Source organism: Malaya genurostris, chromosome 2, assembly GCF_030247185.1.
Source record: "Malaya genurostris strain Urasoe2022 chromosome 2, Malgen_1.1, whole genome shotgun sequence".
In the NCBI taxonomy this organism is placed as follows: domain Eukaryota; kingdom Metazoa; phylum Arthropoda; class Insecta; order Diptera; family Culicidae; genus Malaya; species Malaya genurostris.
This window is the reverse complement of record NC_080571.1, coordinates 318,356,337-318,382,586: the sequence shown is the minus strand read 5'-3', so window position 1 is coordinate 318,382,586 and position 26,250 is coordinate 318,356,337. Positions and strand designations below refer to the sequence as shown.

Sequence of the window (26,250 nt, the reverse complement as noted above, 5' to 3'; positions counted from 1 at the left end):
CTGTCAAAGTAAGAACAAAATATACATAGAAGACAAATTTCGGGTGACGGCCAGGATGTAGGCCATGTTCGATGTACGGTCTTCTCATGTCTGACTAGCGTTTTAGAGTGTCTATAACAAGGTTCATAGTGGCGAAATGCACGGAATGCATAAGAACGCAGGTTCGAGTCCTGTCTCTGAGCGTATCTTTTTCCAATAAATCATCTTTTCTGCTAGTTTTTCATTCCTTTGGCTTCTCCAATATATGTTTCCGCTCAGTCATTGCAAAAACGGAAATTAGTTTTGGCGGCTTTACGTCAAACAAACTAAAATTAATAAATCGAATTTCTTAGTTATTTGATATTCTAGCACTCAGAATTGAATAATATCATAGGTTTTTCTTCTATCGGAGTTTATTGAATTGTATTCTATTCGAAGATAAAACTACTGGATCAATTCTTTTTAATGAAATATGAATACCTCATCAATAACAAATAAGATATAATAACTAATTTTGACGCTAAACTGATATTGTACAATTTCTTGATTCCTTCGATGTAACATCAAGAAAATATCATATATCGCTATGGCAGTACAGAAACATCAAGACAAGATATGATGGTAAAATTAGTTATTATTTTGATCTTTGTTTGCTATTTACACCTACCCTGAATTCAGGGCCGGTGAAAGAGGTGGGTACGGTGGGTAGTACTACCCACCCGAAAATTCCAAAGGTGGGTAATTACCCACCTTAATTTTCTAACGAAAAATAATAGTAATATTAGTATCATTTATAGCAATAAAAATAGTTTTATTGTAACTGAGAATAATAAATAAAATCAGAATTACAAAATGCTGGTACTAAAGGTAAAGCAAGGATGTGAAGTATACATCAGAAAGGTGAAGCGTGACAATGGTCATTTGAGCAAGCAGAAATCATTTAGTGACTTAACTTTTACCTTCAACCAAAGGGGTCGAGTTTAAGCGTCTCATTCATGCAAATCACTCGAGTCTCTGATATGCCGGAAAGTACCGAAAAAGGTCTTTTACCATTTACTATACGAACCGGTAAAAGAAAAGTTACCAGAAGTTGTCAGTTTCTACTTGCGACAGCATTCTTATACAATTTGAGTTCTTCACTGTATGGATATTTTTCTCAATCTCTATACAGCTAGTTGAACATCAGAATGAAAGGTTTGTTCGAACTATTGCTTATGCCCCCAGAACACAGCGTGCTGGCTGTTTAGCCTAGGTTGTAAGCGGTATTCAGTAGCGCTGCACTCACCGCTACCTGATGGAAACCCATCGTACTTTTTTTACTTTTTCACTATTAGAGATAGTGAAGAATTAATTGTGTACGAGAATGCAGCCGCAAGTAGAAAGTAACAACTTCTGATAACTATTCTTTTGTCGGTTCGGATAGCAAGAGGGTAAAAGACCTTTATCGGTACTTTATGGTGGGTGGGTGAAGAAACAGATTGGTGCCCAATACGTTCAATTTGGCCATTATTTTCATTGACTTGTGGCACGGTGCATTGTCTTGGTTAACGATGATTTTGAGGCCGTTTTTTACGATTCCATATTTCAAACGCATTAATAACTCCTAACGCATTAATAATTAGAAACTTTTGTTGGTACTTCCTTTCAAGATAGTCGACGTTAATTATACCTCGAGCATCTAAAAACTGTCGCCATACTTGTTGCAGCTACCTGTTGCGTTTTCCCCGTCTAAATGTTGGAACAACTCCGGAGAAAAAAGATTGATCCATGTTTCGTCCACTGTTTCATACCAACGCAAGAAATCCTTTTTATTGCGACTAAACAGTGCCGACCAGCTCTCTGGATTATTGATGCGTTGTCGCTTTTGATAAATTGTGAGCGAACTATTTGGAAAAGATTTTTTTCATGCCCAGATTTTCGCATACGATCATAAAAGCACTTCCAGTTCAGTATTTTGATTTTGTGTCCATCCATCACGATTATCAAATCTTGCTCACATTTTTTCCGGATGACTGCTTAATTTGGTCACGTAAAAAAACCAGAAAAACAAAATATCGAAAACGTTTTAAGCTTCGAATTTACGCGTCTCATGCAAAGTTATATCGAAACAAAATATTATTTAAAAATCGACTAAATAATGCTTTAAAATAGTGGGTCGTTTTCCCTGGTACGAAAAATTACCCACCTGGGCTTAACATGTTTCACCGGCTCTGCCTGAATTCGGTTAAGCCATCTCGGAGAAAAGTGAGTAAGTGTCACATACACAAACATGCATTCCAAGCCTCGATTCTACAGTGACTTTCTTTACGACTCAATATCCAGACAAACGAACTTATTTTCCTCGAAGTGTCAATAAGACAGGTGGATTAAGAATCTGTTTTATTAGGATAAGACCTGATTTTAATCAAAACGTTTTAATTTCTCATTTTAAGAAATATTGATAATTTATTCAAAATATTGAACAAAAAATCAGAATAAAGCAAACACTCATATGAGACAACTTAAATTCAATGATTGCAAATCGAGTTGATTATGTTCAAGGTAGTGATAAGGATTTGATTCTAAAATAGCTTCTTTTCGAAACTTCTAGCAAGTTCAGATGTATCATCATGTACTTCTAACAACCAGAAATTTATCAATTTTTTCCAGGCTTTTTTTTCTCTACTACTCCAATGCAATAACAATTTAAAAGTCACTTCGGTATCACTTCGTTTCTAAGTGAGGACACAAAGATATTATCATGAAACAGAACGCATTTCATCGGTGGTTCAATTAATTAGTGTGAAACTTCTTTTGAAAAATTTTCGTTTGAATTCGACAAAAAATTTATTTTTAGTGCTATTTATAGCTTCTTTGAGCGACTGTGGAACAATGCAATAGTATTACTGATACACAAATGTTTATAAACTAAGGTTTAGAATCAGATAATGCGATGGTAATCCGAGCCGTATCACATATGCATTCCAAAATCTTATTTGCAAGCTAAACTGGAAAACTATACAAGTTATACTGAAGAGTATTGCTTAAAACACTAACTGATAATAAACACTTGCAGAGAAATTCATACGGAAATATGTGTGCTCTAATCGAGGTATAATTGCACGTGTATTATCGATCCTATTAATAACACCAATTGCCCCGTACAACAACATGCTTATAATCATTGCTATCAAACAGATGCGATATGATGTATGAAAATCACCTGATGCGTATTATCAGTTTCACGGTAAGATTCAATACTCGCTCGAAACGTGCCTTTGAACCGGATCGGAATCTATAGCCCCGTTTATGAATACTAACTCAACCCTCTACTGCCCATCATTACAAAAAAAACACAACTAATTGGTAGGTTTAAAATGCATCAACGGAAATCGGTTCCAAATTAGATTACCAATAAACATTACGTGACTAGAGTAATAATGATGAAGCAGTCCTTTGGAACGTGCAGGGATACCTAAACTAGCCTATCAATTACTAACTAGTCAAGGCATCCTGCAAACAAGGATCAGCGCACAATAGATGTGACAGCAGTATCAACCGGTAATTCGATGAAATCAATTATCAATGAACAAAATGTAAAATCTGACTGTGATACAAACCACCTGCTTGAATGGATGTGTAGCCCGAATTGGACACCATCAATCATATTTGCTATGCAGTCTGCTTAATACCTCCAACCAGAAGCTCAATAGTGACGCAAATACAATTTATTGCGTTGCTAGTGAGACACATGTCAGTCAGTTGATTTTTTTTGTTGTTGTTTCAGACGGGAGCTTTTAAATTAAATTATCGGAAAATTTTGCACTTTTTGTTGTGCCCATTGGAATCATATGTTCAACCATCACAGTCGATTTATGTTTAAAGCCGTGTCCCATCAAATTAGTGCTGACGTCAGACCTCGGTCAGACTAGGATAAAATTGAAAATCAAACTGGGAGTATGATTTTAAAGTGTTTCTTTGTTTGAATTCAATTGTGTCAGAACTATAAAATTTTATCATGGGGTGGAGAATAGTAAAGTGGAAGAAACGAAAATCAAATTTAACTTGATGTACTCCATTGAAACAAAGATTAATGTGAGAAAATATGGAGATAAAAAGCATAAAAAATTGAACATCTTTTCTTGAATTAAATTTCGAATGAATAATTGTTATGTATAGTTATGTTCCATTATTTTTTCATAATTTCGAATTTAAGTTTGTCTTTAAGATGTTACGTTACTGTGTAAACAATCGACAGCTTTCTAATTGTAACATAGTTAAAAGAGTTACGTTATCAGACGTGGCGAACTAATGGAATTTTCACACGTATAATCGATTCTCGAGCGCGGCATAAAGAAATATAGAATTAGATCGGCAACACAAACTTGTACTGCTTGCTAAATAATCGAATGCTCTTTTTCGAGTTTCATTGACATATATTATTCCGGTAAAAGGGCATCAAACTTTGACATAAAAAATTGCTGAACTGGTCAGGAAATAACAAATTTATTGAAATGTTGCTTACAATTTTGACAATAATCGGAAGTTTCATATTTTGAATTTCCGAGATTCTCAATAATCATACATTTTGCCGAGACAAATACCAAGCACACGGCGGAGCGAATCTCAGCATTTTTTGTCAAACTACAGAAATAAAATTAAAATGTGTTAATCATGGTTCTCTCTTTATTGGATGACGCTTTCTGACAGGATTATAAACTGTGCTAGCCTACTTCGATAATTGAGGTATGGTTGAATGTAACTTCAAGCATAAATAAAATAAACCTAGATTCCCCAGTGTAATCGTAATGTAGTTGAGCAACACCAAAAGTGCCGTCTGGTGTAGAATGGGAGCGTAAATGCTTCTAAAATTCATGTAACACAACCACAGTAGCTAATGGAAAAAAGTACACCCGTTTCTCACTTGAAGCGCTGTCAGTGTCACCGTAAAGTTGTTTACTTAATTTATGCTAAAAGGCTCAATGTTTGTTTTGGTAACAAATAATTTCGATGCAGCTTTCGCACAAAATGTGCAATAGTTCAATTTTGAGACAATTGGCATGACCCTATCTGGTTCATACGCTGTTTCCTGCGTTTAACGCAAATACTAGCACCCCTGCAATAGAACAATATTTGAATCGCAACTGAGAAATAATGACTGCAAAATTTTCGATGGACGTGGGGTGGTCAATATGAACAACAGTATTTATTTTGATGTGGAACACATCTTTATTTTCTATATAGGGATGCAAATCAGAAACTCAAGGAAAAATACACGTAGAAATGTGGTCAGGTTCTAAACACTTACAGCTTAGACTATTTTGTACCAATTATTAATATTATTTCATCATTTGATTAGAAATATTTCTAAGTTTCATTCAGTAAAAACCATTCAAGCGAAGAGGTTGTGTTTCGATTGTACTGGCTCGTGAGTTAACGGCTGCTACCGAGACAATTCTAAGCTTCAGGTAGTTAAACTGCCCATAGCAAACGCAATATTCGGGGCGTTTCCCGACTGGAAAGCTAGCAACGAAGGCCATCCCGTTCATACGCACAGAGGTGTAGAGACACAGAGGTGCGAGAGCATAGAAGTGACGAGTCACAGAGGTGCCATCGCATAAAGGTGCGAAGACGAAGGGGTGCAAAGGCACAGAGGTGCTAAAGCAACCCAGTGCTGATCTACCAGGTACCAGAATTTGTACGCTGCGTAGGATCAAAAGAGACGGCATATATCGCGAGGTGCTACACTGCAAGCATCGCATTTGATCGCCACCAAGAGCAAAAGCACTGTACCTGGGGTCAGGTACAGCAAGTGCAGTGGTGTTCACAACGACGGCAGAGCAACTGAGATAGCAGTAAACGACAGAAGACTGCCAATTGGAAACAGCAAAAGACTGCCAATTGGAAATCGTTGGAAGAGCTTCACGTCGTTCTTCACGATAAAGGAACAGAGACATCAGCTACAAGGTAGATTTAATTTAATTTATTTTTTATTTCTTATATCTGAAATTTTACTAAACATAAGTTTTTATTTTGGTATTATTAATTTACAAAAAAAATTTAATGTAATGGATGATCTCATGGAAGATCATCCGAATCCGATTCCGGATACTAGTAAAAGTTTAAATACTCCGAGGGCTAAACATTATCCACAGGGTACCACTGGGCCATGGATAGTCTATCTTCGAAAAAAAGAAAAGATTTTAAACTTGATGCAAATTACAAAGGATTTGACATCACATTTCTCTGAAGTTAAAGAAATCTGTAAGGTTAATAGAGATAAAATTCGAGTTGTAGTTAACGACTTGAAACAGGCAAACGATATTGTAACCTGTAAATTATTTGCTATTGAATATCGAGTTTACATTCCATCGAAGGAGGTAGAAATTGACGGTGTTGTGACTGAAGCAAGTCTGACAGCAGATGATTTACTTAAAAATGGAGTTGGCCGTTTTAAAAACTCCATGCTTGAGGGAGTTAAGATACTCGAGTGCAAACAATTGTACTCAGCATCTATTGTCGATGGAAAAAAGTCTTATCGTCCCTCAGATTCGTTTCGCGTAACATTTGCCGGATCTGCATTGCCTAGCCATGTCTATATCGATAAAATTCGTCTTCCTGTTCGGCTTTTCGTACCGCATGTTATGAATTGCACGAACTGTAAAAAATTCGGACATACAGCTACTTACTGTAGTAATAAGTCCAAATGTATCAAATGTCAAGGGCCTCATAAGGATAATCTTTGCGATAAAGATGTTGAAAAATGTGTTTATTGTGGGGAAAGCCCTCATGATGATCTTTCAGTGTGCGCTGCATTTAAGCTGCGTAAAGACAAAATGAAGCTTTCTTTAAAAGCACGGTCTAAGCGCACATATGCAGAAATGCTCAAAACGGTCATACATGTCTCCCCTTTGGAAACCGAAAACGGTTTTTCAAATCTTGCGGAGCCAGAGGAATCTGACTCTGACGGAAATAGTGAAGATACCTCGTTTGTCACTCCTCAAGGGTCTGTTAAGAGGAGATTAACAAACCACAAAATACCAAAAAAGACACCTAAAATTATACCTTCAAAAAAAGATCCCCGTGTTAAAGCTAAAAAGCCAAATTTAAAACCAAAAACTGTGCCTCCTGGTTTGTCAAATTCACAAACCAATCCAGGAACTAGCTCAAGAAAAGACAATAATCCAGTGGGCTCCATTTCACATTCACCAACAGGATTACTGAAATTTTCGGAAATTGTAGAATGGATTTTCGCTGCATTCAATATTTCTGAACCTCTAAAGACCATCATAACAGCATTCCTTCCAATAGCTAGAACTTTTTTGAAACAGTTATCAGCTCAATGGCCAGCTCTTTCAGGTTTTGTATCATTTGATGGATAATTTATCATCCGCCGCAAATGATTCAATCACTGTCCTGCAGTGGAATTGTCGAAGCATCATGCCAAAACTTGATTCATTTAAAGTTTTGTTGCATAGTCAAAAATGTGATGTATTTGCTTTGTGCGAAACATGGCTTACATCAAACATAGCCTTAAATTTTAATGACTTTAACATTATACGTCTCGACAGAGACTCCCCGTATGGTGGAGTGCTTTTAGGAATTAAGAAATGTTATTCCTTTTATAGATTAAACATTCCTTCGACTTCTAGTATAGAAGTTGTTGCTTGTCAAATAAACATTAAAGGAAAGGACATTTGCATTGCTTCGGTATATATTCCTCCAAGAGCTCAAGTTGGACAACGACAGCTTAATGAAATTGTCGAAGCCCTTCCTGCTCCACGTTTGATTTTAGGAGATTTCAATTCGCACGGAATGATGTGGGGTTCCGTTTACAATGATAGCAGATCATCTCTAATATATAATATTTGCGACAATTTTAGCATGACGGTACTAAATATGGGTAGCATGACACGGATCCCAAGACCTCCTGCACGTCCAAGTGCATTAGATTTATCTCTTTGTTCGACTTCAATTCGACTAGATTGCACCTGGAAAGTATTTCCTGATTTACATGGTAGCGATCATTTACCAATCATCATCTCAATTAGCAGTAACAAAGGCATTGCTAATTCAGTTAATATTCCATATGATTTGACAAAAAATATTGACTGGATTAAATACCAAAGTAATATTTCAAGTGTCTTAACTTCAATGGAAGAGCTTCCCCCACTTGAAGAATATGACTTCCTCGTTTGTTCGATTCTGGAGGCCGCAGAACAAGCCCAAACCAAACGATTTCTTGGTCCATCGTCCAACAGAAGACCTCCAAATCCTTGGTGGGACAAAGAGTGCTCAGATGCTAAACACGCGAAACAAAATGCTTTCAAGACGTTTTTAAAACGAGGAGGAGGAACTCCTCAGAATTTTGAAAAATTCTTGGTTTTAGAAACCAAGTACAAGAACATACTTCGGGTTAAGAAATGCAGCTATTGGAGACATTTTGTGGAAGGTTTGTCAAGAGAAACCTCAATGAGCACTCTTTGGAATACGGCCAGACGAATGAGGAATCGTAACGTAGGAAATGAGAGTGAGGAGTACTCGAATCGATGGATATTTGATTTTGCGAGGAAAGTTTGTCCAGATTCCGTTCCTACGCATAGCATTGTTAGGGAGTCTTCTTCAAATGATGATTCCATTGATAGCCCCTTTTCAATGATGGAATTTTCCATAGCACTCATGTCTTGTAACAATAACGCTCCTGGATTGGACAGAATTAAATTCAACTTGGTGAAGAATCTGCCCGACCTCGCAAAAAGACGTTTGTTGGAATTGTTCAACAAGTTTCTTGAGCAAAATATTGTTCCACCTGACTGGAGACAAGTGAAAGTTATCGCCATTCAAAAGCCGGGGAAACCAGCTTCCAATCACAACTCATATAGACCCATTGCGATGTTGTCCTGCATCAGAAAATTGTTCGAAAAAATTATTCTACGACGTCTCGACACTTGGGTCGAGACGAACGGTTTGTTGTCAGATACTCAGTTTGGCTTCCGTAGAAATAAAGGGACGAATGATTGCCTTGCATTACTTTCGTCTGACATCCAAATTGCCTTCGCTCAAAAGCAACAAATGGCATCTGTATTTTTAGACATTAAAGGAGCATTTGATTCAGTTTCCATTGATGTTCTTTCAGACAAGCTCCACCAACATGGACTCCCAGCGGTTATAAATAATTATTTGCACAACCTTTTGTCAGAGAAACGCATGCATTTTTCACATGGCGATTTGGCAACAATCAGAATTAGCTACATGGGTCTCCCGCAAGGCTCATGCCTCAGTCCGCTCCTCTATAATTTTTACGTGAATGACATTGACAGCTGTCTAGTAACCCCATGTACACTAAGACAATTGGCAGATGATGGCGTGGTTTCAGTTACTGGATCCAAAGCTATTGATCTGCATAAACCATTGCAAGATACCTTAGATAAATTGTCCGTTTGGGCTGTTCATCTTGGTATCGAATTCTCTGCGGAGAAAACAGAGCTGGTCGTCTTTTCAAAAAAGCATGATCCCGCGCAACTTCAGCTTCATATGATGGGAAGAATAATCGAACAGGTTTTGACTTTCAAATACCTCGGGGTGTGGTTTGATTCCAAATGCACGTGGGGAGGACACATTAGGTATCTGATAACGAAATGCCAACAAAGAGTAAATTTTCTTCGAACAATAACAGGGTCTTGGTGGGGTGCTCATCCGCAAGATCTAATAAAATTGTATCAGACAACGATACTTTCAGTGATGGAATATGGATGCGTTTGTTTTCGTTCCGCTGCAAATTCCCATATTATCAAACTTGAGCGAATTCAGTACCGTTGTTTGCGAATTGCTTTAGGCTGCATGCATTCGACACATACAATGAGTCTTGAAGTTCTGGCGGGAGTTCTTCCATTAAAAGATCGATTTTGGGAGCTTTCATCACGCCTGCTAATAAGATGTGATGTGCTGAATCCCATGGTAATTAATAATTTCGAACGACTAGTCGAGCTTCGATCTCAAACAAAATTCATGACAGTATATTTTAACCATATGTCACAGGAAATCAACCCTTCAAGATATATTCCTATCCGTGTCAGCCTCCTAAATGTACCTGACTCAACTTTATTTTTCGACACATCCATGCAGCGCGAAGTGCGTGGAATCCCGGACCACCTACGCTCTATGGAAATCCCAAAAATATTTTCAAGTAAGTTCAGACATATTAACTCTGAGAAAATGTTTTACACGGACGGATCGCGAATGGAAGAAGCGACAGGGTTTGGTATGTTCAACAATAATGTTTCGGCCTCATTCAAGCTTCAAGAACCTGCATCTGTTTATATAGCAGAGTTAGCAGCAGTTCATTATAGCTTGAATGTAATCGTCACATTATCTCCAAACCATTATTTCCTCTTCACAGATAGTCTGAGTGCAATTGAAGCCATTCGCTCAAACGCTGCTGGCAAAAATGAACCGTTTTTCTTGGGTAAAATAAAACAGTGTCTGAACGACATATTGAATAATAATTATCTAATCACAATAGTTTGGGTTCCGGCTCATTGCTCCATTCCAGGCAATGAAAGAGCCGATATTTTAGCCAAACGTGGTGCTATTGAGGGTGAAATTTATGAGAGACCGATTGCTTTCAACGAATTCTATAGCGCGTCTCGCCAAAGAACACTTGCCAGCTGGCAAGCTTCTTGGGATAAAGATGATCTGGGTCGGTGGATGCACTCAATTATTCCTAAAATATCGACAAAGGCATGGTTCAGGGGACTGGATGTGAGTAGAGATTTCATTCGTGTGATGTCCAGACTCATGTCCAATCACTACACGTTAGATGCACATCTCCTTCGAATTGGACTTTCCGAGACTAATCATTGTGCTTGCGGCGAAGGTTACCGCGATATTGACCATGTTGTTTGGACATGCGTGGAGTTTCGTGATGTCAGATCTCAACTAATAAATTCCTTGCGTACCCAAGGTAGACTATCCAATGTCCCAGTTCGCGACATTCTTGCTTGTCGTGACCTTCCATACATGAAACTTCTTTATCATTTCATTAAATCCATTGGAGTTCCAATTTAAATTTTATTTTATGTTAAACTGTTTTCTCTTCCATGAGTTCAACCAATAGCCAACTATAGGATATTGAATATAAGTGGTGAACTGATACAAACAATCCTGAAATAGTTATAAGATCATGTACAAAATAAATGTATTTTATTTAATGTAATTAAAATAGCAACTCGCTTGATAAAAACAGTGTTTAGATTAACTAATGAGTACCAACATACTAATATGATATTCGAAATGTATTAGGTTTAAACTACTATGTATTGTGGATGCCACGGCGAAGAAAAACTTATGTATATTGCCTATGAAATAAACGTATTTATGAAAAAAAAAAAAATTTCTAAGTTTCGATTTGAATGTATCAAGCCACATATTTTCAATTATATAAGATTGAAATTTTGATTAGTAGCGAGCAATGTCCTATTTTGACTGCTAAAAATCTCCGGCATACCGGATCTAAGGGAAAGCATCGTTATGATTGGTTAATCGATGCAAAAGCGAAGCTGTTGAAAGCACACGAATCTATAAATAAAAGCGAAATTATAGCTAACGTTTCAGTCCTACGTGTAGCATGCCAGAGGTAGGTTGTTGCTAGACAGCAAGACAGAAAGAGCTATACAACGATTTGAAGCTTTATTGGTATTCTTTGTTCTTGTGTCATGAGAGTTCGGATGAAGTTCTATGTTATGTCGTTTTCGCCTAAGAAATTTTCATACTACCTCAGCGTAAATTTTGAGTGCTTAAGATTAATTTATAATTTATAAAAGATTAACTCGATTATTAATGAGAAAAAGTTCATCGCTTCAACCGAAATCGCTGAACGGTAGTAGTGGTAGAGAAACTTAACGCTATAAAAATAACTTGCACTCAAAACTTGAACACAAGCTTGGCAAAGAGAAGCTCTAATATCGAAATCCGTATTGCATGTACAAAAATATAATTGCATACATTTGGGATAATGATGAAATTTCGTCGGCCACAAAACAAATAAAAATCAAGACAAACAGAGTCAATATTCTGGTTTCGCATGTTCGGTGTTGGTTCCTAATAAAAATCAATCTAAGCTGACTCTCGTGCAATTGCGGATTCAAAAGTGTGACGATTGATTGAACTGTTTGAATGTAGATCATTAGAAATGTTGGTTGCCTTGTTCCACATCAATGGCTCGAGCAACCCCATGGGGCTGATCCTTGCAGTTTTTTTGCACATTCAAGATAGTGATTATTGCAACGAAAGATTGTTTTAATAACAGCTGATTGGTTACACTGCACTATTTAGAATAAATTCAATAAAACTACAAGGATCAGCCCCATGGGGTTGTTCGAGCCATTGATGTGGAACAAGGCAACCAAAATTTCTAATGATCGACATTTTCAATTAATCGTCACACTTTTGAATCCGCAAATGCACGAGAGTCTGCTTAGTCTTTATTATGAACCAACACCGAACACGCGTACCCAAAATATAGACTATATTTGTCATGATTTGTATTTGTTTTTTAGCCGACGAAATTACATCAATAGCCGAAATGTATGCAATTATATGTTTGTACATGCTTGCGATACAGATATCGATATTTAAGCTTCTTTTCGCCAAGCTTGTGTTCAAGTTTTGTATGCAAGTAGTTGTTTTTGTAGCGTTTCTCTACCATTCTGCGATTTGGGTTGAAGCGATAAACTTTTTCTCATTATCAATCGAGTTCATCTTATATAAATTAAAAATTAATCATATGCACTCAAAATTTACCCTGGGGTAGTTGTCAATTTCTCAGGTGAAACGACATAACATGGGATTTCATCCAATCTTTCATGACACAAGATCAGGGCATAGCAATTAAAGCTTCAAATCGTTTTATGGCACTTTTTGTCTTGCTGTCTAGCAACAACCTACCCTTAGCATGCTACGTGTAGGACTGAAACGTTAGCTATAATTTTACTTATATTTATAGCTTCGCGTGCTTCCAACAGCTTCGTTTTTGCATTGATTGACCAATCAGAGCGCTGCTTTCCCTTTGATATATCGCTTACTCCTTCAAAACCGTCGACTATGGCAGGGAAATCCGGTATGCCGGAGATTTTTTGCATGCAAAATAGGATACTGCTAGCTAATAATCAACATTTTAATGATATACTATTGAAAATACATGGTTATGAACATTCAAATCAATACGTAGAAATATTTCCAATCAAATGGTGACATGATATTAATAATTGATACAAAATTGACTGAGCTGTAATTGTTCAAAACCTGACCACATTTCTGCATGTATTTTTCTTGAGTTTCTAGTTTGCACCCCTATATAGAAAACAAAAATGTGTTCCACATTAAAACACTATTTAGCATGAATTTGATTTATAGAAGTAACAGGCGCGCACTATTTTACATGTCTCGAATACGCAACATTGAGTAATATTTTTTAATCAGCTGCATTACATACTTTGTGATTGGTTTTTGCCTTTCTCATATAGAAAGGTTATGCAATCACTGTGAAACCCGACTTTTGAACCAAGGCCCGGAGGGCCGAGTGTCATATACCATTCGACTCAGTTCGTCGAGTACGTAAAATGTCGGTGTGTGTATGTGTGTGTGTGTGTGTGTGTTTGTGTGTGTGTGTGTGCGTATGTGTGTATGTATCGTTTCTTTGCACTAACTTTTCTCGGAGATGGCTGAACCGGTTTTCACACACTTAGATTCAAATGAAAGGTCTTGTGGTTCCATGCAAAATTCCTGAATATTATTTGGATCCGATTTCCGGTTCCGGAGTTATAGGGTAAAGTATGTAAAAAAATTTATACCATCAATGACGAAAAACCATAGAAAGTTTTCTAAATCGACCTCAAATCTTCTATAATTGATAGTTTTTATCAGTAGACGGCCAAACAAACCGATTTCGGTTATTCTTTTGAGGAATCGAAGAGAATTATTTCGTAGAATACCACAGTATTATATATGATAGTATGATTGATATGAGAAAGGCATCATCACACCACTAGGTGGATTAAAACAGGTTTTTATTAATGTTTTTTATCATTATAACTATTATTAATCCCAGCATCAAATTACAAAGCAATAAATTCAGTTTTTTTTTCATTTCAACCACCCAACGCGCACTGAACATTTTCAGAAAGGTTCAGTATTTCTTCATCGGCGTATTTATTCATCTTGTCTTCTGCAAAAGGTTCAGATGTAACGGTTATGAAAATTCATTTCCCGAAAAACTTCTGTTCAAGAGTGATATCAGATATATTGAATGTGCGAACTTTTTTCTTGAATATCCTCGGGGAGAATGTTCGCTAACGAACCTTTCACAACTGTTTTTTGTCATGTGAGATCAGTTTCTGTGAGAATCACATTGGCAAAAAACAGTAGTGAACTTTTCTTCAGTGAGTTTTCTGATCCATAATTTTTTTGTCTGAATTACTTGCAAAAAATTTCAGTCGAGATTTTCGAAATTTTGATTTTTTTCCCAACACTGGTTGGAAGAACAATTATGCGTGTAAAATGCGCATTGTACTGTATGCTTCTGAAGGTTTAATCTTTTATTTTCTTTAATACAATCAGAAACAGGTAGAAAGCAATCATGTTCACTTGGATGTTTCTCGAACCTACCAAATAATCTAGTGGTGTAATGATGCCTTTCTCATATTACTTATATTTCTAAAAAAAAACACCAAGAGATTCTGTTGGGAATTTTCTTTTCAATCTTGAATAAAATAAGAAACTTTCTTTGGTATGAACTAACATAACATTTGTGAATAGTTATGTCAAGTGTGTGTGTGTGTGTGCATGTATGTGTGTGTATGTGGTTCCGGTTCCGGAGTTATAGGGTAAAGTGTGTTCAATATTGTACACCGTAACTTAAACCGGCGAAACAAAAAACGTTAAACAATTTTTTTCTGGTCTCAAAACTACACAAATCGATAGTCATTTTCAGTAGTCAACTAAACAAACCGATTCCGGCTATCCTGATTCCTGATCCCCGGTTCCGGAAGCACCGGGAATAGTGGTCATTTCGATCTAATGTATCAACATAATTTTTGCAATTTATGATTATGTTTTACAATTAAGATATCTCGAACTTTTGCAATCGAGCAGGTATATTAATCAAGCTTGCTTGTATTTCTCGCACTCGGGCGACGGTTTTAGATGTGGTCAGATACATATCAATTCCGCTGTTCAACTGGACGAGTAAAATAGAAAAACTATGATCGAAACATTTCTTGTACTTTTGATAGAAAAGGACCAGAAGTTTCAACCAATTCGTCGCTCGTAGGCAAAATGGCATTGTTATTCACATTAGACAGCTGACCTTCGCAATCATTGCGCGTAACTAAAAGCCGTTATTCACACCAAGTGACTGAAAACTAGCAAAATTTAATGATTTCTTATCAAAGGAAGACGCACTCGAACCTATTCAATAGCAACTATACCGAAATAGTGGCAATGTTTGTTTTGATTCAGAGGAAAACCCCCTAATATAAAAAAAATTTGGTCCCTCCAAGAACCAAAAATTGATTACAAAAGAACTATTTGGTTGTTTCTTCGTTCGTTGCAATTCTGAAGCAAAGAAGGTAAACTCGGAGAAACCGATTTTCGATAGTCAGAAGTGTGTAGAAAGCGAAATATTCACGTCATCTGGTTATGTCTCCAACATTACCCTCCCGGTGTTTTAATTCACAATAAGTTGTTTGGCCTGATATTGCGTCTTGCATTGACTTCACCACAATGCAAAACGCAATATCAGGCCAAACAACTTATTGTGAGTTGAAACTCGGAGTGTAATGTTAGGAGTGGTATGCAAATATGCATGAAAGAACATCAACATTGGTTCAAAGAACAACAATCCTCCGAGCACCCTAGAACTTTGTCCAATAGAAAAATATTGGGCCACTGTGAAGCAAATGGCAAATTAGAATGATATTAAAATAATGAGAAAATAATTGCTGAAAAGAGACAAAAGCTTCCAGACAGGTGACTGCGGTTGTCAAATTTATTTGAACAAAATCTCGAAACGTAATGGTTAACCGAATTCTTTGTAAAACTTGCCGATTTGCCAAAATGCCGAAGCACAAACTTATAATTACCTAAAAATGATACCCCGAGTAACAACGCTAAGCATAGAGTTTAAAGATAATGAATACAAACAATTTCAGGAAGACATTGTTTTGTTGTAATTGTTTACAGAAGAATGATAACCCAAAATTAAAAACCAATTTGAAATATTCGGCTTCGTATACCGTGAGAGCGGAAACAGCCGACTCAAGCATGCAAAAGTGACATCAAATTACACACTCATTGTCATACGAACCCATACAAACCGTATTACAGATCCGCGAACAAAAATATGAGTCAGTAATTATACTATAATGAAACTAACTTTGTTTCGCTATCAACTGACTCCACACAATTATTTACTATGTTCACTAGTCTATCCAACTGGTTTAGTGTTCACGTTCTTTCCCACATTGGCGTCTTCATACACAACGTTGAATGCGATATTAATCCACCAACACCGAGCTGACCGTAACCTACGTGAGTAGTTTATCACCTTAATATCACACAATATCGAATTGCTCACAAGAAAACTTCTACTGTACTGTTATCTCTCTATCCCGGGTTGCACCGGAGTGGCTGCTGTTCCTCTTCACGTTGTACGTTGCCTTGACAGTCGATCATAAACTATGTCACTTTGGAAACTGATTTCTTTTACTACTTTTGAACTCTGTTGAACGCCATGTTTTCAGAAACAACCGTTGATTTTCACTTACTTCTACTACGAGCGTCATTTAAGGAAACACCATTTTTAACTAGCGAAAGTAGTTGTGAAGGCACGATGCAAAACACGAGATCAAGCAAGATCAGCATGGCAATCGTAGTTTTTATTACTTCCATACACCCTTTGGGCGGACTATCCTTCACGCTGGAACTTGGTTCCATCGAAACGTTACTTGCGGGATTTTTTGTTCCGAAACCTGTGAAACATTTTAACCGAAAAAAAATCGAACTCGATTCATGAGCCTCGGGTCTTGCTGCGACACTCACTCAACCATCGGAGCCCTTTCGCTTCTGCCGTACGTCTCCGCAACACACATTTTAATTACATATCGCGCGCGATTCACCTAAATCGTCATAGTTCGCAGAAAAACACGTGAGATTTTTTTTCTCTCGCTGTCCGTTAATCTCGCGAAACAGAGGGGATAACGAACGAAGGGAAATATGTATCGAACGGGCCTCCGCCGTACCGCGGCCAAATTCCGAGAGTGAGAGTTGTTTGCTTAGGTGAAATGCTTGTACGAAACGCTAGAAGAAAATCATATCGCAATGGGGCACAACGTGGAAGAAATGGAAAGGCGAGTGTTCCGTTTTTCTGGTCCATTCATGAACCACCGGGGTCTCTATTTTTCATGTTCCATTTGATATACATATACGGTTAGCAATACCAGCCCGTAATGTAAGTGATTGCCAAACTTGAGTGTAAATGTTTTGATGCATTTTTTCACTGTTAGTCTTCAGCTCAGATTTTGTAGAAAATAATACAAAAAAACGCGATGTTACCTTACTGAGGGATATTATTACTACGATTTTCGTACTAGCAAAAAAGGTAATAAACTATTTACGCTTCTAGTGCAATATAAAATTCTTTTTAAAAACCTATTTTAAATATTTAAAACTAGCAGTACTGACAGTGAAGTGTACTAATTTTTTTCATAAATACGTTTATTTCATAGTTTTTCATCGCCATGGCATCCACAATACATAGTACTTTAAACCTAATACATTTCGAATATCATATTAGTATGTAGGTATTCGTTAGTTAATCTAAACACTGTTTTTATCAAGCGATTTGCTATTATAAATTACATTAAATAAAATACATTACTATTTCAGGTTTGTTTGTATCGGTTCATCATATTTATTCAATATAATATAGCTGGCTATTAGTTGAACTCATGGAAGCGAAAGGAGTCTAACATAAAATAAAATTTAAATTGGAACTCCAATGGATTTAATGAACCATGCCTTTGTCGATATTTTAGCAATAATTGAGTGCATCCACCGACCCAGATCATCTTTATCCCAAGAAGCTTACCAGCTGGCAAGTGTTCTTTGGCGAGACGCGCTATAGAATTCGTTGAAAGCAATTGGTCTCTCATGAATTTCACCCTCAATAGCACCACGTTTGGCTAAAATATCGGCTCTTCATTTTCTAGAATGGAGCAATGAGCCGGGACCCAAACTATTGTAATTTGATAATTTTTATTCAATATGTCGTTTAGACACTGTTTTATTTTGGCCAAGAAACACGGTTCATTTTTGCCAGCAGTGTTTGAGTGAATGACTTCAATTACACTCAGACTATCTGTGAAGAGAAAATAATGGTTTGGAGTTAATGTGACGATTACACTCAAACTATAATGAACTGCTGCTAACTCTGCTATATAAACAGATGCAGGTTCTTGAAGCCTAAATGAAACCGAAACATTATTGTTGAATATACCAAACCCAGTAGTCTCTTTAATTCGTGATCCGTCCGTGTAAACCATTTTCTCAGAGTCAATATGCCTGAACTTACTTGTAAATATTTTTGGGATCTCCAACGAGCATAGGTGTTCCGGAATTCCACGCACTTCGCGCTGCATGGATGTATCGAAAAATAAAGTTGAGTCAGGGACATTTAGGAGGGTGTCACGGATAGGAATATATCTTGAAGGGTTGATTTCCTGTGACATTTGGTTAAAATATACTGTCACGAATTACGTTTGAGATTGAAGCTCGACTAGTCTTTCAAAGTTTTTAATAACTAGGGGATTCAGTATCTCACATTTTATTGGCAGTCGCGACGAAAGCTCCCAAAAACGATCCTTCAATGGAAGAACTCCCGCCCGAACTTCAAGACTCATTGTATGTATCGAATGCATGCAGCCTAAAGCAATTCGCAAACAACGATATTGAATTCGCTCTAATTTGATAATATGAGAGTTTGCAGCGGAACGAAACCAAACGCATCCATATTCCATCACTGAAAGTATCGTTGTCTGATACAATTTTATTAGATCTTCCGGATGAGCACCCCACCAAGATCCTGTTATTGTTCGAAGAAAATTTACTCTTTGTTGGCATTTTGTTATCAGATACCTAATGTGTCCTCCCCACGTACATTTGGAATCAAACCACACCGCGAGGTATTTGAAAGTCAAAACCTGTTGGATCTTCCCATCATATGAAGCTGAAGCTGCGCGGGATCATGCTTTCTTGAAAAGACGACCAGCTCTGTTTTCTCCGCAGAGAATTCGATACCCAGATGAACAGCCTCAGCGGACAAGTTATCTAAGGTATCTTACAATGGTTTTTGCAGATCAATAGTTTTGGATCCAGTAACTGAAACCACGCCATAATCTGCCAATTGTCTCAGTGTACATGGGGTTACGAGACAGCTGTCAATGTCGTTCACGAAAAAATTTAAGAGGAGCGGACTGAGACATGAGCCTTGCGGGAGACCCATGTAGCTAATTCTGATTGTTGCCAAATCGCCATGTGAAAAATACATGCACTTCTCTGACAAAAGGTTGTGCAAATAATTATTTATAACCGCTGGAAGTCCATGTTGATGGAGCTTGTCTGAAAGAACATCAATGGAAACTGAATCAAATGCTCCTTTTATGTCTAAAAATACAGATGCCATTTGTTGTTTTTGAGCGAAGGCAATTTGGATGTCAGACGAAAGTAATGCAAGGCAATCATTCGTCCCTCTATTTCTACGGAAGCCAAACTGAGTATCAGACGACAAACCGTACGTCTCGACCCAGGTGTCGAGACGTCGAAGAATAATTTTTTCGAACAATTTGCTGATGCAGGACAACATTGCAATGGGTCTATATGAGTTGTGATTGGAAGCTGGTTTCCCCGGCTTTTGAATGGCGATAACTTTCACTTGCCTCCAGTCAGGTGGAACAATATTTTGCTCAAGAAACTTGTTGAACAATTCCAACAAACGTTTTTTTGCCAGGTCGGGCAGATTCTTCACCAAGTTGAATTTAATTCTGTCCAATCCAGGAGCGTTATTGTTACAAGACATGAGTGCTATGGAAAATTCCATCATTCAAAAGGGGCTATCAATGGAACCATTATTTGGAGAAGACTCCCTAATAATGCTATGCGTTGGAACAGAATCTGGACAAACTTTCCTCGCAATGTCAAATATCCATCGGTTCGAGAATTCCTCACTCTCATTTTCTACGTTATGATTCCTCATTCGTCTGCCCGTATTACAAAGAGTGCTCATTGAGGTTTCTCTTGACAAACCTTCGACAAAATGTCTCTAATAGCTACATTTCTTGGCCCGAAGTATGCTCTTGTACTTGGTTTCTAAAGTCAAGAATTTTTCAAAATTCTGAGAAGTTCCTCCTCCTCGCTTTAAAAACGTCTTGAAATCATTGTGTTTCGCGTGTTTAGCATCTGAGCCACCAAGGGTTACTAATATGTTTGTTAATACAGAAAAAAGCACTTTTGAATTGTCCGTTATCAAAGACATCACATTACCAAGACATTTAGCTCTCACATTTTACGTACAAATTTTTGCTACATACCATACTTTACTATGGGGTGCCATTTCAAAATTTACCCTCTGAGAGAGTGATAAGTTTTTGATCGTGAATATCTCTTGTTGTATCTAACGAATCAACATGATTTTTGCTACATGCCATCGGAAATATTATCACAATTTTATGATAAAATATTCAGTTGTGTGACATTATTTCAAATAATTCAAAATTAAACTTTTCTGAAATGTTTGGTATAAACGAGTATCAAAGAGGATAATTCATAAGGCGCGTTTGCCTTTCTCGTATTTTAAAGCTCATAGCTCAGTGATCTGTAGAAGGATTTATATAATCTAACTACCAATAGAATCGAAATTTTTCAACTGAGGCGTGTATAGAAAAAGCATTGAAGTATTTCAATAGTACACTATTGAAAACCCTGTCTCATTTGACCCATGTCAACACCAGCCAATCAGAACGCGTTCTGAGGAAGAGAACAAAATATCTGCTGCTGTACAACAAATCGTTCGAGAAAATGTTCCGAAGAGTGTTTAATATCGTAGTGAGTTCCACAATTTGGTCCTTTTGAAAGGCAAGAATGAATCCCGTACAACATCCTGATAGTTTCTTTCAATGAAATGCTAATCCGAAATGAAATAATTAAAATTCTATTTGCTGCTATTTTTATAGCCTTTAGGACCGCCCATTAGTGAAAAAGCTACAAACGAAATCAGGTAAAAACAAGCCTCTCAACAAAAATTGGATCAGTTTGGATTCTATCGCCACTGCGAGCAGATGTATTTTGTGTCGTTTGCAAAGCTAGTTTCGCCTCCGACAAGAGCGATTACGTCACAGCTGCCAGTCATTTGCATTGGTGAAAAAGCAACGGTGAAGAGCATTATACAAAATCAGCCGTTCTAATGGCTCTAAAAGTTTCCTAAAGAACTATTAGGATTTGTTGTTCGCAAATCGAAAGGAAATATCCTCAGTTTAGTGCAAATCTAGAACAGTTTGGTTAGATTTTTGCACTTTTCGCTGTGTGAAATTCACAGTAATCGAGATCAAGTGAAGCCTTATTTGTTTTTGCGAAAAATGTGGAAAAGGGGAATGCTTGCATAATTCATACGATTGATCAACTAATTGATATTCGGAAGTGTTAAGGAACATGTCAGTTGTTTTCGTATTCACGACATCCAGTTATGTCTCTGACATTACCCACCCGCCTTTTCATTTCATTTACCTGGTCTCGAGACTTGTTTTCATTTTTGGATGTACAGTATGCGTCAGAAAATTTTGAGACTTTCACTAATACTACCTTACCTCTCTAGTCACTCAACCTAGTTTTACAAAATTTTGCAAGAATATTTTTTCCGAGCAAATTTTTTTAAATATACGACAAGGATGACATCCTTACATTACTTCGCGCCCAGATGTCCCAAATGAAATGAGCATACTTTTGCTGTTGATTTTTTTTCTGCGTTATTTTTTAAATTGTAAATTTGGTTTACAAAAAATTCATTATTCGCACAAGTCTCACGCATAGAAGATAGTTATAAATTGTTATCAAGTTTATCCTCCTCAACGTTTTCATCACCATATAATACTTTTTTTAGTCGATGAAACACTAGTAAAACCATCTGACTTTTTTTTTCATTTGGAAAATATTACTTTTAAAAAATCTAGTTATTATATTTTCTCAACTTTCCTACAGTTTGATTCACGCCACCAATTCTCATTCCTGCTTTGATGACAAAACACGAAGTATATCTTTCATGTTGAACGCAAAATCGAACCCATTGTTGACGTAATACTCGATCGTTTGGAATCCAGAAAAAAGTCAAGTTTGGATAGAAGATACACTTTCGAATTAACACTAATTTAACAGATCTTTTTTGATTACACGTTGATTCACCAAAATAAAAAACGGCTTGATGCTGATTTTAATTACGCATTACAGATGAGGTTGAAAAAACAATGAAATATTCTCTGAAAATGTTCATTGTCATTGGTGAGCCAAAGTCATACATTTTATTATCTGTTTTCTGATTTTCTCTATACTTGGCATCGTTTCTCGCGCACTCTGCAAAAGTTTTTCTCTTTTTTACAATGGGCGGGTAGCAACATCAAAATCAACCAATCAAAAACTGGTCCATTCTGACATAAAATTGGATCAAAAGCAGCAGGTCTTGTCTTAGCTAAGTCACAATGAAATTAAAAATGTTGTTGAGTCTCATTATTTTCTGACGCATACTGTACATCCATTGTGAAACTGCTAGTCGTGACTCTCTGCATGATATTTAACAGATCAAAGGATTTTCCGATGATTTGGAAGCAGTTCTATATGTTTCCTGTGTAAACCGGTGATCGTAATAATGTAAGGAACTACCGTGGTCTAAACAATTTGTCTTCCGAAATATTTGTGAATAATTTGTTGTTCTCTCGGTTTTAGGTTTGGGTCTGTATTTCGAAAAAAATCATCACATTCCACAAATGCTCTATTTTATATTTAAACTGGTATCAGTCCGTTGTTAATAACTATTAATGAAAAAATATATTATGCTTGAATACTATGATAGATGGCAGAGAAAGAAACGAACAAGATCCAAAATACTTTACCAGGTTTTCCAAACTAAATCTGAAAAACTGTCGTTCAATTTAATTTTAACCTTGACTGCTGTCAAACCTGTACAGCAGTTAGGGTCAAAATTGGGTTAGGTCCGACATAAAGTAAAACCGCCACGAGAAGAATCTGTTGAAAATCCACAGCAACGGCTATGCCCAACATCTTTTTTTGGTACGTAGAGTTCATCCAACCGAACCAGTGCTAGAGCGCAAAGAGCTAACTTTTACGAGCAAAATTACAGTAAAGAGACAACGCAAAAAATCGGATGATCGTTCCTCATCATCCGTTTCTAAAATAGAAGCCCCGTGATTTGCGCGTGATTTTGACTAATGGGGCTAGGTTTAGTAATTTATTTATTTATTATTATAATTTTTTTTTGAGAATTTAAATCACCTGTCAAGCTATTATGACGAAACACTCGTAATTCCGCAGTTATTTTAAAAAAGTATCCCGCGAGAATACTTCTGTTCACGACACCGAAATTTCAGATAAAATATAAAAATGTCTGCAGAAAATTGAAAAAAAAACTTGGGTAGAATAATCTCAGATTACAATCAAACTTTGTAAAATGAATGTGTAGATTTCGTCACAAAAAGCCACCTCACCAGACAATTAAATCGGATGATTTCAACAATAGTCAAGTACAATGTTACTATAAATAATTTTGGCTCTAGATTAGTAATATTGAATAGTTATATTATAAAAATAACTATTACAATTGGGCGAAACCACGACCGTTTCTTTTTTAACATTGTACTTTTGCTTATAACCATAGAGCCATGGTATTCCTGACATATTACTTCTAGTTATTTCAAAACTTGAAATAGTTGTGCTTCGATAATGGTGAAAATCTGAAAAAAAAAAGTTATATGAATTTCAATTTTAGACCAAGAATAACAAAAAAAATTTCGTCATGTTCTAATTTGTGTTCAATTCAAGTTTAATAATGTGCTTTCTACATAAGTTCTGTTGAAATGAATAATCTGAATAGTGTTTTCAAACTTCAAAAACGTGTAACCAACTATACATGTATTTATGGTAACATTCGTATATTATCAAAAAACATACTTACATGGTAGCAAAACCTATTTTGCTCCTCAAATTTACCATGTTCGAGGGAACCGTACTTAAAAATACTCCTCAGTTTTTCTTATAAATCGACTATAAATTGTTAAAAATCAATTTTTTCAGTGCAGAATTAGGATTTCTATATTCCTGTTCGAAAATTTGACTAGCTCTGCGAAAATCACTCACACAACACTTTTTTGTAGGATTTGTCATATTTCGATTATCTCCGATAAAGGTAATTCTAGATCAATTTCTATTTTTATCGGGTCACGGGTCAGGTTCGGGTTTAAAAAAAATGATTACTCGACCATCTCTAGTGTTCTAACTACAAACGAAATCACGTCAAAGGAAAACCCTCTACCAAAATAGCTTTAGTATTTCGTACCAATTTCGCTTCAAACAAGAGCGTTTGCGTCATCCTGCAGTTGGTCATTTGCATTGGAGCAAAATACAACGTGGAGCGGACAACGATGATCTCACATTTTGCAAAATGGACCCATCTAATGGCTCCAAATGTTATCTAAAGAACAATTAGAATTATTTATCTGTTAGAATATGCAAATCGGAAGTGAATATAATCAAATTAGTGAAAGTTTACAGTCTGATATATTCTAATCAGAATTTTTTTGCATTTTTTCTCAGCTCTTATTCAATTGGATTTTGTGTGGGTTGATCTTAATGCGTTTTGTTGACTTCAGAGTGTGTAAGTGATGTCAGATAATTTATTGTTCATTACATTTGCATTAGATTAGAGAAAATTTTTCGTATGATATTAAATAAAGAAGTTTTTTAACGTGTATGTCTTCCTTTTTCAATTTCGAACATGTTTATATTGGTTCACAGCATCGATTAAAAATGTAATTAATGTTTTTTTCTTTTATTGCAAAATTAATACGCTGTTTTTGTCAGTTTTGACGTGAATACGTCTTACTTTAATATGGAACGCCTTTTCAAAATTAGCGTTGTGGAAGAGTGATAAGTTTTTGATCGCGAATATCTCTCATTGAATTCAACGTAATCGAATTACTTTTGCTTCATGTCATTGGAAATACTATCAGCAATTCGTGATCAAATTATCAGTAGTATGAGATAACTATAAATAACTCAAAATTAAAGTTTTTTTCCAAACTTTAGTAATCAATGCAATTAAATAGCGAAACAAGTCGCGGGCTAGGTTTTCTCATTTTGAACATCCCAGTTCCAGAATCCCGTTCCAGTATTCAGTTACAGAATTACAGTTACTAAATTCAGTTCCAAATTTCTGTTCGAAAACTAAGGTAGTTCCAGAATTCAGCTGCAAAATTTAGTCTTTCTCTTGCCCGTCGACAGTTTTTATCATTCTCGCGTTCCAGAATCAAGAATTCAGGTTCAGAATTCAGTTTCAGAACTCAGCTCAAAAATTTATTTGTCTTTTTATTGCTCGGCATTGATCATTCTTGCGTTCTAGGATTCAGTTTAAGAGTTCTAGTCCAGTACTCAGTTACAGAATAACAGTTCCAAAATTCTGTTCCAATACTCAGCTCCAGAACTCAATTCCAAAATTTAGTTACAGAATTCAAAATTTAACGTCAGAATCCAAGAATTCATTTTCGAAATCCAGCTCTAAAATGTATGTTCAGAATCAAGTCAAGAATCTAGATCTGGGAATTAATTTAGTTGAAAATACAGTTCTAAAATTCAGATTCAAATTTCAGCTCCATTGCTAGAATTCATCTTCAAAACCCAGATCCTGAATTCATTCCAGGAGCCGGCTTCGGAATTAAGTTCCAAAATTCAGTTGAAAATTCTGTTTTAGAATTTATTGCCAATTCAGGAATCAGGGTCTTGCGCATCTGGAACTAAAACACTACTGAACATGCCCTAAGAACGACACTAAAATTTATTAAGTATTACTTCTAAATTGCTGAACATTTTCGCTCACATTGATTTCAATGTAATATCACGAAAATGTTGGTGTCATTCTAAGAGTTGTAATATTATACGAAGAGATGTTTTATTTCCTGTGAC

General features: G+C 36.4%; 1 protein-coding gene across 2 annotated transcripts in view; it reads right to left on the bottom strand.

The window, feature by feature from the left end:
• LOC131431246 (very long-chain-fatty-acid--CoA ligase bubblegum) overlaps window positions 1–26,250 on the bottom strand; it is an 89,951-nt gene that overhangs the window by 62,346 nt on the left and 1,355 nt on the right. The window contains exon 1 of one of the 2 annotated variants that reach the window (XM_058596848.1): window positions 16,391–16,578. The exons of the other annotated variant lie outside the window; for it this stretch is intronic. The gene's annotated coding sequence lies outside the window, so the exon portion shown is untranslated. Of the gene's footprint in view, window positions 1–16,390; window positions 16,579–26,250 lie in introns of those variants that run through there. 2 annotated transcript variants of the gene reach the window in all.